Genomic DNA, 13,712 nt, shown 5'->3' on the forward strand with positions numbered 1-13,712 from the left:
CTGTGTCGAGCCCTCGCCGGATCCGGCGAGGGCTCGGCCTCGCCCGCCAAGAACGACGAGGTTGAGCCTCGCCGGTTACGCGAGGCTCGGCTCGCCGGCGTCGGGCGAGCCGGTCTTGCCTGCAACGGCAAGGCCAGCCTCGCTCGACGCCGGCCAAGTCGAGCCCTCGCTGGCGTCGGGCGAGGCCGGTCTCGCCTGCAACGGCAAGGCCGGCCTCGCCCGACGCCGGCAAGGTCGAGCCCTCGCCTGAGGCCGGCGACCTCCGCCAGCCCCGGCTATGACCGGTGGAGGAAGAGAAGAAAAAAAAAAGAAAAGGAAAAGGAAAAGAAAAAAAACAGAAAAAGAAAAACAGAAAGGAAAAAATAATAAAAAAATAAAAAATTTTACTGTTCTGGTACCGGAATAGTAACATTCTCGCCGGCCGGCGGGCATTTTGGCCGGTCGGCGACCCAGGCCCTTATTTGAGACTTTTTGGGCACTTCGGGTCCTTATTTGAGACTGAGTAGGCACTTCAGGCCCTTATTTGACACTATGTTCACTTTGGGCTCTCTTTAGAGAATTTGACCCCACTTGGGGTCCTCTTTTGAAATTTTCCCAAGAAAAAAACATGTTGGAAGAGAGGAATTAGGGCCGACAGAGGGCGGAGTTACATAAGGTGAAGGGATGAAGGGTTGGGTGGTGGCGGCGCTACCGCACTGCCACCGGTGAGACTTTATTTCCGATGGTAATCTTATTGCGACCCATCACGAAGTCTCCATCTGAGACGGTGCTGCGTGAAGTCTCCATCTCCACCTAAAATCTTCTCGCCAAGCTCTTCCCTAAAGCAGTCGATTCAGATTACGAACACTGAAGAACCCAGCAAGCTATGGCAAAAAAAAAAAAGAGGACCCATGAACCCACATGCTTTGATCTTGCCGTCACTTCCTTTTTATCAAGAATGCTTAAACAATCGCTCATGGAAAGAAGGATGACTTCAGGAATTACAAACCAATCTTTCACTAGTGTGCACTTGAACTGCAACCAAAACACACCAGATTGAGGAATCGTGGTGGTGGTGGCGAACTAGGGAGATCGCGGTGTCGCTTGGGGAGTGTGACTCATCGTAGTTCTGAGATGCAACAGAGAGACGGGCGCGGGAATCTCAGGCTAACCTCTTCACAGTCATTGTTTTTTTTTTTTGGTAAGGACTTCACAGTCATTGTTTTTTTTTTTTTGGTAAGGGTAAGGTATATATTACTTTCAAATCACCAAATACAAAGGAAAGCAAGAGACTAACCAAGTTCCAAAGGGACTATACAAATCCAAGGGAACACGGAAAGCTCAACCACAAAAAGATAAAGGAAGCAAGGAAAAGCTATACAAAGGAAGGCCAAACCAGCCCAATTACGAAAAAATGGAAGGTGATAACCCCCAACTCCTTTGTAATCTCCTATTCAATGGCGTGTCTGCAACTCTTCCAAGGGTTGAAGCTTTATCCTTCACCACTTTGATCATATGATTGCGCATACCAGGGATGAAAATACTCTTGTTTCGGAAGATAGAGTTGTTTCTTTCAGTCCATATTATATGACAAAGGGCTCTAAGTGAGAACCTGGAGAGACGATGAGCAAATGATGATCCTCCACAAACCTTCATTGCCCATGTTATATGCTCATGCCACGGCCGGTTACGCCATGGAAGATAGCATTTAGTTGCCCAAAAAAACGCCAAACTTCTTGTAGAGGAGCACTGAAAGAAGAGGTGGTTGATTGAGTCCGGAGTAGTACCACAAAACGCGCACAAAGCAGAATCAATCCTGCTATTATGAATAAGAGCAGTCTGAGTAGGCAACCGACCAAGGGAAACTATCCATAGAAGAAAGGAGTGGCGTGGAGCAATATGATGATCCCATACAAAGGAATGCCACTGAACCGGGAGTCCTTTTCTTCTTATATGGTTCCAAGCTATCGCCACCGAGAAGGTAGAGGATGGTTGAGGAGCCCAGATCAGCTCATCTTCAATGTCTTCCTCAAAAATAGGTGGAGGTTCCGTCCAGTTCAATATAGTATCCAAAGTATGTGAATGTTGCCATACCGAGTCATAAAACGCCCGAACAGACGTGTCCCGGGGGATACGAGACTGATAAATGTCCGTATCACTGAACAGAAGGTATAGGGGGCCTTTGTCATGCCACCAATCAAACCACCATGAGACCGAACGACCATTACCAATTTTCCATCGAAAAATAGTCCGAGCAGAGTCTCGCATATCAAGGATTTTCTTCCACGTCCAGGAACAAAAAGTTGGCTTAAAAACAAGCCAGAAGTTAGAGCTTTTTATGAAGTTCGAGTGTATCCACTTGCACCACATGGACTCCTTATCGGTGAAAAGAAGCCATATGTGTTTGAACATCATAGCTCTGTTATATTCAATAAGTCTTCGGATCTCAAGACCTCCTTCTTCTTTAGGAAGGCATACCGTATCCCATGCAACTTTAGCGCCACCCGAACCTAATTCAGGGCCCTTCCAAAGAAATTGTCTCAAAATGGCCTCAATACCATATAGCACTGATTTAGGAAGAGAGAAGATGGTAGCCCAATACACCTGGATAGAATGCAAGACTGATCGAATAAGTTGCAGATGGCCCGCAAAAGACAAGAACCGATGGGTCCAAGATCGGACACGCGACGTTATGGAATCAATTAAGCATTTACAATCCTCTTTACGAAGCCTCGAAGTTATGACAGACACGCCTAGGTATCGAAAAGGGAGAGAGCCTTGTTGAAACCCAAGGCAAAGTAGAAGGCCACTATGTAACTCCGGGTTCCCTCCCGAGAGGTAAATGTTGCTTTTCCTGGCATTTGGTCTTAGACCAGACCAATTCGAGAACAAATCGATTGCTTCCTTGATTAGTTGTATAGATCTCAAGTGCGCTTGTGCGAATATAAGGACGTCATCCGCGAAGAAAAGATGGGAGGTGCGCACTTTCTTGCAACGCCAGAACCATTGGAAGTCCGGATTATGAGTTTTATCTCTCAGCACACCCGAGAAGATTTCCATAGCTAAGACAAATAAGTACGGCGAAAGGGGATCTCCCTGCCGTATACCCCGGGTACTAGCAAAGAAGCCATGAAGCTCCCCATTTATTGCAACTGAGAATTTGGCGGTGGATATGCAGGCCAAAACTAGCTTAGTAAAGTTTTCCGGAAACTTGAAGGCTGCGAGCACCTTTTGAATGAAGCTCCACTCAATCGTGTCATATGCTTTTTGGAAGTCCACCTTGATGGCGCACTTAGGAAGGTAAGCCTCATGGTGGAAGTCCGCAAACAACTCCTGGGCGATCATAATGTTGTCACTTATTCTACGACCTCGGACGAATGCCGTTTGGGGCGGTCCAATTAGCAAAGGTAAGACCTGCGCGATACGCCTTGCAAGAATTTTGGAGATGCATTTATAAAGGGTGTTGCAACACGCAATTGGTCGGAAGTCATTCATACTCGACGCATTGGGGGTTTTCGGTACCAATGTCAATATGGTATTGTTAATCTCTTTGAGCATGCGGCCAGTTTCAAAGAAGTTCTTGATCGCCCTCAAGATTGAAGGGCCAGTAATCCCCTATGTGAGTTTGAAAAATTCAACATTGAATCCATCTGGCCCAGGAGCCTTGCCTTTAGCAAGTGAAAATAGTGTGGCTTTGATTTCCTCATCGGTTACCGGTTGTGATAAGAATAGCTGTTGATTCTCATCTAAGGTCCTGTCAATAAAACCACTCACCTCCCGGACTGAGGGCTGAATAGTAAAAGAGCTGCCGGTGAGTAGTTGATGAAAGTGATATACAATATGATTTCTGACCGCCAATGGTTCTGTGATAAACTCCCCATCTTCTGTTGAAACAGATAAAATTCTATTATGAAGACGTCTATGATTGACATGGTGGTGAAAGAACTTGGTATTCATGTCCCCTTCCTTAATCCAACGGATTCTGGATTTTTGTCTGTAAAAAGATTCTTCTTGTAGTCTGAGGTCGGAAAATATTCTTTGAAGCTCCACTTCTCTTGCAAGAAGGCGCTGGTCGAAGGGGTTCGAGTCCAAGGCCGTTTGGACAAGGAATAGGTCCGATCTAGCCTGTTCTGTTCTTGTGGAAATATCCGAGAAGGAACTACGGTTCAAATGTTTCAGCTTAAACTTAAGAGCTTTGAGTTTGCAGCAAACATTGAACATAGGTGTACCCACAATATGCGTATCCCAAACTTGAGTGACTAGTTCCAGAAACATTGGATGAGAAGCCCAAAAGTTGAAAAACTTGAAAGGCTTGTTCGAAGTAAACGGTGGAACAATCTTAATCACCATTGGGGAATGATCTAAAATACCGGGTGGAAGGAAGTTAGCTTCCGAGTAGGAGAAGATTTGAGACCAACTATCATTGGTAAGTACTCGGTCAATTTTACGCATTTTCCGGTTGGCACCTGAGGAGTGCGACCAAGTGTATCTACAACCAACATAACGGAGATCCTCCAGTCCCGCATGGTTGAGGCATTCTCTACATTCATCAAAAGCTGGAATCCACGGAGTGGAACTGCCCACTCTATCGTCTGGATCTCTGATCGCATTGAAATCCCCAGCAACAAGCCATGGGAGATCACATGAGGAGAGCTGAATAAGGTCAGCCCACAATTGTCTTCGATTCATAAAGGTGTGTTCTCCGTATACTACTGTAAGCATACAAGTTTTATTCATGTGTAGCAACCTTGTTTGAGCATGAATTAGTTGAGAAGAAGAGTAATGGAGGTCCATCTCAATCTCATTTGGGTCCCAACCAAGCCATATTCTTCCAAGGGGAGAAAATTCATAGTTGGACATCCAATTCCAGTTAGCAAAAAGGTCTTTAGATATCTCAATAAACCGAGAAGCCTTGACTTTAGTTTATATTATACCAATACAGCAAAGATGATTCTTCCTAATAAAGGAGCGAATTTCTGCTTGCCTAAGGGGTGCAACTAGCCCCCTGATATTCCATATTCCAAAAAACATTTAGGAAGAAAGGAAAAAACTATCTTTGAGCTTTCCTTGGCCTCCTCCTTTTAGATTTTTTTGAGGAGGACGGGCTAGGAGCACTCATAGGGCATTTCGAGCTATGTGTAGAACCGGGAGAGGGTTTCGGCATATCCTCAGAAACACTGGATGCAAACGTGCGAGATCTAGTGTTGGGGGGGACACAGCAGGTGCTTCCACTCCCAGCCTGTCTTCTGAGGCACTAGATTCCTCTAGTACTAACCGGGACCCGGAGGAGTCTTCAGTGGAATCCTGTGGTGTGGGTAGAGGATCCAGAATCTGCTGATCAGTAGATCCAGATGGTTTCTGAGCAGTGGTTTGACTCTGGCCCGCCTCAACGTCTTGGGATGGCCCCATCTCATTGGCTTCTCTCTCGGGTTCCATAGAGCAATACGGAGCAGCAGTCCGGCAATCTGTCCCAACAGAGTTCTGTGCTGGCCAGAGAGCCAGAGGTAGATGGTCGGAAACAGCAGCCGTCGAAGGAGGGAGCTGAACAGGATCAGGGGCGAAGGCTGATTCTGTGTTTACCGAGTTCTGTGGTACCAGCAAATCTGGAGGGGGCTGTTCATGAGCTTCAGCAGTCGCTGGAGGGCAATGGCTGGGAGCAGGGGCATGCTTAGCAGCCGGAGCTTTACCTTTCCTGGAATGGACTTGAACCCACCCTTCAGCCCTTTGGAGTTGCACATCATGACCAGTCTTATGAACAATGTGTGAAGGGCCTGGAGTAGCAGTCTTATTACTGGACTGAACAGGGCCACAATCAAAACCATTGGATCCCTCTTTATGTCCAAAAATACCACAAGAGGCGCAAGCCATCGGTTTCCACTCATATTCAATATTGATAGTATTCACCTCACCATCCCAGCAGAACTTAACTTGCTCAGTTCTTGGTTTGGTGGCTTTGATTATGACACATACTCGCGCAAATGAGATCCTGGTCATCTGTTCAGTTTGAATATCCACATACAGTGGTTTGCCAATAGCACTGGCTATGCTACCAATGCCAACAGGCGACCATAAGGACAAAGGAATGTCTCTAAGTCTTACCCAAACCGGGATAGTGTCCAGAGCTCCCTTCTTGAGCTTAAGCTTGGAGTGCCATTGTTGTAATAACATAGTACAGCTGAAGATAGACACCGGCCCCGAGTCAATGATCTTTCTGCGGAATTCATTATCAGGAACACGGAAAAAATAAAAGCCATTCTCATGTAGTTTGATCTCAGCAACTTTATCCCCCCATGCCTTCCTTATAGCCTCTTCAGTCAGCTTGAAAGGGACTTTCTTCCCTATAAACTGGCCTACAACACATTCCAGCCAGATGGGATTCTTAGCAGCAGCTATATCTGGAGTGATATCCACGATCTCTTCACCGTCCACCACCCTTGGAGGTACATAAGTTAGGCTATAGCCTTTGGTTAAAACTCTAGCAACATTTGCCCAAGTTCTGGTTTTAGGTGCAGGAGGTTGCTGCCCTTGGGACTTGTTGGGAATCTGTCCAGCCGCATTGGAAGTTCCAGCAGTGTCAGGTTGAGGCCGACCAGAGGACTCTCTAAAATGGGCACGCCTGAGGGACCTGCTCCTATTCTTAGAGCGGCCTCTACTACGGCTTCGACTCTGACCAAAAGGGGGAATAGAAAGGGAAGACAATTTTCCCATCTGTTCTGCTCCAGCAATACCATCTGTGCCTTGAGCGGGTTCGGCAGCAGGGGAAGCGGTCACACAAATCCTAGCCTCCTCCATCAAGGAACCACAAACAAAACCTCTAACTAATCAACCATATAGAGCAGCACAACACAGCATTGCACCACTCCAGCTACGCAACTCAGACAGAACCGCTCCAGAACTTTCAATTTCAGAACACCAGCCCAACACTCGACTAACCAAGAGAGAACCCAGATCCACAGAGAAGGCACCACCGCAGAACGAGGGCACCGTCTGCTTTGGGTCCCAATCGCTCAGTCGACCAGCAATGGCGAGCGTATCTACCCACGAACAGAGAAATCCAGATCTGAATTCGCTGCTGTTATACTGCACAAGAGACGGAATCCTTTAATGGAGTCACAGAGGAGAGTCCAGAGGCCTTCGTCGCCAGAGAATAGCTTCAAAAGCCACCGGAAACCATCGGAATCAGAAGAAATCCGCCGGGTGAACAGTAACGCCGAGAACCCTAGCAGAGAACATGTTCTGTTCGCGTGAACAGTAACTCGAGAAGGTGAAAATCACACTTCACAGTCATTGTTGCGGTGGTCTAGCGCAAAGAAATCAAAGCGATTGGCGATCAACACCAATATTGATCCCATCAAGAAATTCGAACCCGAGTTCGTCGACACAAGCCGACTGTAGGTGTTTCTTGCCTCTGGTTTCTATTAGAAATCAACCATTGCAATGTAGTCCAATGAGTCAGATTCCGACGAACTCTTCCATCAGCACAACTCACTTGCCAGAGACATTGTGCTGCGCACCACCATTGCTATCAATGGTGGCGCCAATCATCATAGCAGAAAGCAACAACTTGTCATCGTTCTTCTCAAGTTTTTTTTTTTATTTTTATATTTTCTGATCCAATCCGGGTCTATCCCACCTCTTACCCCATACATTTTATCTATCATTTTATCCGGACATATCCTGATTTATCCGGTCCGGTGGACATTCCCAAACATCGGATATGATTATTTGTTATCTTATTCGGATTCAAATCCAGGATACCAAATGCAGCCTTAATGGATCAAACGAGATCGAGAGAAGCAGGGTTGCGCATCATGTTGAGGAAATAATAGAACTCCATCAAGGTCGGAGACACTAGCGACGACAACGACGACGACGGAGAGGGCGGGGTCGTCTCCATGTTTCAACTTCACAACTTCGAAGCTAGAAAAAAGAAAAAAAAAGAAAAGAAAAGAAAAGAAAAGAAAAACAACGCCGTGGTTTCCAAAATCACTGCTTCAGAAAGCAAGAATCACGCAGAAAGCACAAGCTACAATCGCAATTCCTCTCCGCCTTCGCCGTCAAAGTCCCTACGAGTGTGATTGTGTTTTTTATCAGGCTTTAGGAAGAAGAAAAGAATGTAGTTGAGGCCGATGACCAAAGCAAGACTGTTAGGTTCGACACGTGACGTGACCCAAGTCTCATGGTCTCGTGCCTTTTGAAATCCCGGCGTGCTTGAGCTAATTAAATGATGCCGCCACTCTCGGCGCCCTCGCCTCCCTTTTCCTCGCGTTCCTTTTCGCCAAAACAAATTAGGGTTTATGTTTGGGAAATTTGTTGAATGGTCGATTTAGGGTTTCTATTTGGGGCAAAATATGTAGACAATGTCGTTTAGGGGTATATATGTTGACTGGGCATGCCAGCGAGCCACGTCAACCGGAGAAATTAATAAAATATGGTTACGTTGGATTTCCGGGGACCTAAATCGGAGTTGGCACTTTTTTTTTGTAAGAGGAGTTGGCACTTGAGTGATCCAAAAAAACTTTTGGCACCAAAGTGAGTGCCGTACAAAACTTTTGGCACTTTTAATGTCTTTATGCCAATCAAACTCTTAGAAAAAAAATTGATTTCGATTTGGGTTTAACTTATAGGGGTTACTGTCCCAAGACTTAATAACGAGGTCATGTTATATTCTTTACCCAACTTGTATCGAGTTAATTTACTACACTTCATCTTTTACTCATTCTTTTATTGCTATCTTTGACGAATTGGTTTGATTCTTTTATATTGCTTTTGTGTTGTGATTTGCCTGTTTTAGTTGAATAGTTAGGTTACATTTTAGGATCATAATAAACATAAAAAGACTGCATGTGATACTTAGTTGATAAATAATGAAGTTCAGATACCGAAAGGGCATCTGTTGGATAACCAGTGTAATCAAGTCATCGTATTTAGATTTTTGGTTGCGGAGAAAGTGAGATACACTCCCGTATCTCACTTGGCTCCTAGTTGGCTCCGATAGGTTAGTGACGGCTTCTTCAAATAGAATTCTCATAGGATAATCAATCTAAAATGAATTCCCCAATATTACGCAAGGTAAGGGTTAGGGAGAATCCGCGCCGATTGAGAACCGTTGGTCCCTAACACAACATCTAATCCCATCTTCCCTTCAGGAGGGTCGTGACTCAATGTATAATAACAGGTCCATTGTTATGCAAAGTGCTAATATAATAAGTACCGTGCATGCACGGGATAGCTTACTAGTATATGTTGTGTTTGTCATACATATTGCTCAAACGTTTGCTAAGAAACAAATATTACTTGATGTATATTAGTTTCAGTTGAGGGTCAGTCCATTGAAATTTTTTTGGGAAGTGCATGGTTATTTTCATGAGAAGAGAACGGTAGGTCGAAATCTTTGAATTATGCACTCTCCCTCTTATTTTATTTCGAGGGGTTTATTCTCCAACACCTTAAGTTTTGAAATACACGAAGCACAAGTCTATGTCTACCTATTACTTCTTCCGAGTCTGATGTGGGAATGCAATGCAATGTTGTTGTGCTAACTGATCTGGTGCAGAAGCTGAAGACTCGAATGGTGCGGAAGAATCATAATCGAGAATGCAATGAGATTTGACTCTTTCGATTGTCGATCCGAATCTTCCAGTGAAGCTCACAATTGTTGCTAATTCACCGCATATTTTGAGCTTTAAATCCATTCAATTTAGGCTGCGAGATTATAATGCGCCAACCAACATGGTTTACAGACAAACATGGCTGCTAAAAGGAGTACGTAAGGAGAGAGACGAATGACTCTCTTTCTTTTGATAGATTTTAGCACCATCATTAAACGTGAGGTTTTAACTTCTTAATTTCTTTTAAGGATGAATAAACTTAGTCAGTCTCTTGAGTTTAATATCGTTGTCGGACCACGAAATAGCGTAGTCGATGTGTGTGAAAGGTGGGTGCAAGAAATCTTTAGAATATGACCTCAAATAATCACAAACTTGGATAAAGGAGCTTGGCCCAAAAGGCTGACATAAGCCTTTCTTTTGATATTCAAGTATGAATTATTATGGCCCATTTCTTTGCTTCTTTATTCTTTATAGAGAAAACGAGAAAGGCACTGCTAATCTCTATACTTTCTCAATTTGCTCAATTTCATCTATATACTTTGTATTGGCCAATGTGGTCCCTAAACTGTTAAGTATAAAGCGTGGTTCTGATACTAAATGTTGAGAAAGCTCAAGAACTCAATTGAAGAAAATACTCTTTTTATTGAAGGCACTCTCTACAATGTTGGTTTGAAGAACTCCTTGCACACAAACACAAATTAGAGCACTTGACTATTTATAGCAGTCACCTTCACAAGAGGATGGTTCACCCCCCTAGACCAGAATTACTTCTCTATATAAGTGTAGAAATTAATGGTCACCCCCTTTACATCATTCTAGTGGTTCCCTCCCCCCAGAAATATCTAGAATTCTTTGGAGAAAAGAGGAGATGAATCTTCATGAACTGGAATGTTTATCACCCACAATGTAATCCAACTAGCATTGGTGTATCCTTTTAAGACAGCTAGATAATTATTATAGAACGATTCCAAACATTTTAGTTCTCTTAACAAAAAATTATGGTATCAGCATTTCAATGTTCTATACTTGGATTACTAGTAAATCTACTCAACTTGCCATGAAAATACAATATCAGGTCTAGTACAATGCATTGCATATATTAAAGACCCTATAACACTTGCATATTCAAGTTGTGCTATTGCTCTACCAGTATTATAATTTAATTTAATACCGGAATCAAATAGAGTGTTCATTTCTTTGAAACCAAGTTGTTTAAATTTATTCAATATTTTTTCATTGTAATCACATTGGCTCAAAGAATGACCCCTACTATGTTTTCTCACTTTAATAGCTAAGATAGTATCTACTTCACTTAAATCTTTCATTTTAAATATGGAAGTTAGATACTTCTTAATCTCCTTGACTCCAGTCATATTGATTTAAAAAATAAGCATATCATCAACGTATAAGCACACTAAAACACCATAGTCTTTAGTTAATTTAGAATAGATACACTTATCGGCACTATTGTGTTTGAAACCATTGGACAATATGACTAAATTAAATTTTTCATGCCACTGCTTCGGAGCTTGCTTAAGCCCACAAAGAGATTTAATCAATTTACATATTGTCTTTTTATTTGCAGGAAGAACAAAACCCTCTAGTTATTCCATGTAAATTTTCTCATTTAAATCTCCATTTAAGAATGCAGTTTTGGCATTCATCTGATGAATGCAAAGATTATAAATATATGCTACTAAAAAGTTAAAATACCTCTACAATTGCCCCAGAGCAATTGCATCATATCCACTCCTTTCTCTCTCATGGCAGAAAAATGCACTAAAAATCTAATCCAAAATCATAATTCCAGAATTTACACATGCCACAAGCATATTTGTAAAGGTGACTCCATTTGGTTCAAAACCACAATACTGCATTCTTTGCAGATATCTTATGGCCTTGTCACTTTCGAATTTGTGACCGTACCCAGCAATCATCAGATTCCAAGAAACTACACTAATCTCTGACATATTACCAAAAATCATCTCGGCGCTATCCATGTCTCCATTTTTCGCATACATATGAATTATTGCGTTACTCAAATGAATATCACTCCCATATCCAAGTTTAATCATGAGGGAATGCACTTGTTGGCCCGGAAGTATGCACGAATGCCCACCACCACAACTATCTAGGAAAGATTTATCATATCGCCCACTAGAACAACACCAATTCACTTAGCAAATTCATGCACCAACACAAAGCTAAGCCACTCATCCCATTTTCAATTTCTGCACTTTAAAGCTCACTTCTCAACATAAACGACACTCTAAACGAGAAATCAACATCCATACACAGGTCCTACTATTCCTCTCAACCGATTGTAACACAATACGAAAACCAGAACAGAGAACCTAACGGGCACGTCGGATGGGAAGAGAAGAGGAAGATCTGAGATCCATGGATGACATCTCAAGGACCGCCAGATCGTGAGCCACCACGGGCCTGTAATTCCTTCGGCTCTGAGTCCATTGTTGCACAAATAATTCCTTAAAATTGTTGGGGAAATATCAAGCAATCGGGAAGAATAATGAAGTTCGACTTGGAGACATGATAACACTCTCTTTAATGAATTATTTGCCCCACAATGTTGCTAATGGTTACTGGCAAAAATCCTCCAGGATACAACAAAGTCTCAATGAGAATACCATATAGCAATTTTGGTATTTCTTCAGGATCTCTCAAGGGGAACAATTGGAAACTATGGCTATATGGTTTTAAGAAAGAAGTATTAAAAGGTAAGTGAAAAGAGAATGAAAAATATGAATATATATGTGAACGGATACAACCTTTCAAAGATGAAGAAGTTTTGTCCGAACAGACATAACCTTCCAAAGAATAAGAAGTTATGTCCGAATAGACACAACCTTCCAAAAGATTGTAAGAGTGCCTAATAACGTTAGGTAGATATAATAAATTCGAAATTAAATTATTAAAAAGTAACTGTCACTCTATTATGAACGGTTACACTGTTTCAATAGGACACAATGGTTATTTTATAATTATAAAAACGAATTTTAATAAACAAAAATAATTAATAAACGATGATTAATGCCAAATCTAGTCCATGTGCGCACTCACATTTTTTCAATGTAGGACAAGCCACCCCTTAATTTGTTTTACAAACAAACTACCAATAAAGCCTACATCGAATGGACGACCAAGCGTTGGAAGCAAGCAGTGATTGGATGTACGAGGTGAATACCATACAAGCTTGTGCCAAGATATTTTGGGACACCTGTGCCTTAATGCTACCTGGATCGCGATCGAATGTTGAACACAAGCATCTGCTTCTGAGTCTTTGGATTAGATACGTAATGTTCAAGCAAGTTAAAGACGTAATCAATGTCATGAGTTCGGAAAAATCTTGATTAAACAGAGCTTACACTTCCTAATAAGAGAGAATGAGAGGAAATTCAAGAATGCATACGGCAGACACGAGATACGTGTCCACCCCTTACACACCAGTGCGATGCTTCAGGAATTGATTGGCATGACATAGTTGAAGTGCATGAAATAGTTCCCTATTAACCTTATTAATGATATAAATCTAAGTAAATATCCAAATAAATGTTCCGCATATGACATTATCTACACTTAATAACATAGATAATCCAATTACGATAAGGATTTTGTTAACAAATGTTTCCCATGGAATCTGTTTAGTATCCGAGTAAGAAAAGTTTGTTATCTTTAATGCATTGTATCTCTTGTATAATGTGTAGCTTAGTGAATTAAAAGTGAAAAATAGTTTTTTTAGGAAAGACGTGCTTGTCTTGTAGAGAATAAATTATTAAGAAGAGATTGCCCTAATTTTGATGGTTTATATCACTTGGGAAAATGAGTCAATAAAAAAAATTATTAACAAGACGGTTTAGGCTCAGGTTATCGTTGTTATTAATGATAACATTTCTTTATTAAATGTTCTAAAAAAATATCTAAAATGTTTAGGTCCCATTTAATTGACACCACACTGCACTGGAAGGGTATGGAGAGAAATATGTTTCTGGTCAACGTTTCAACTTGAAGAGAAGAATTTGATTCTTTTCACCTTTATGCGCCAAAAGGATCACTTTCTACATCTGGGTTAATAAAGACAGCACACAGAAAGAAATATATATT

Source organism: Syzygium oleosum, unplaced genomic scaffold (assembly GCF_021117445.2).
Source record: "Syzygium oleosum isolate NSW1041296 unplaced genomic scaffold, Sole_v2.1 Sole_v2.48, whole genome shotgun sequence".
Taxonomy (NCBI): domain Eukaryota; kingdom Viridiplantae; phylum Streptophyta; class Magnoliopsida; order Myrtales; family Myrtaceae; genus Syzygium; species Syzygium oleosum.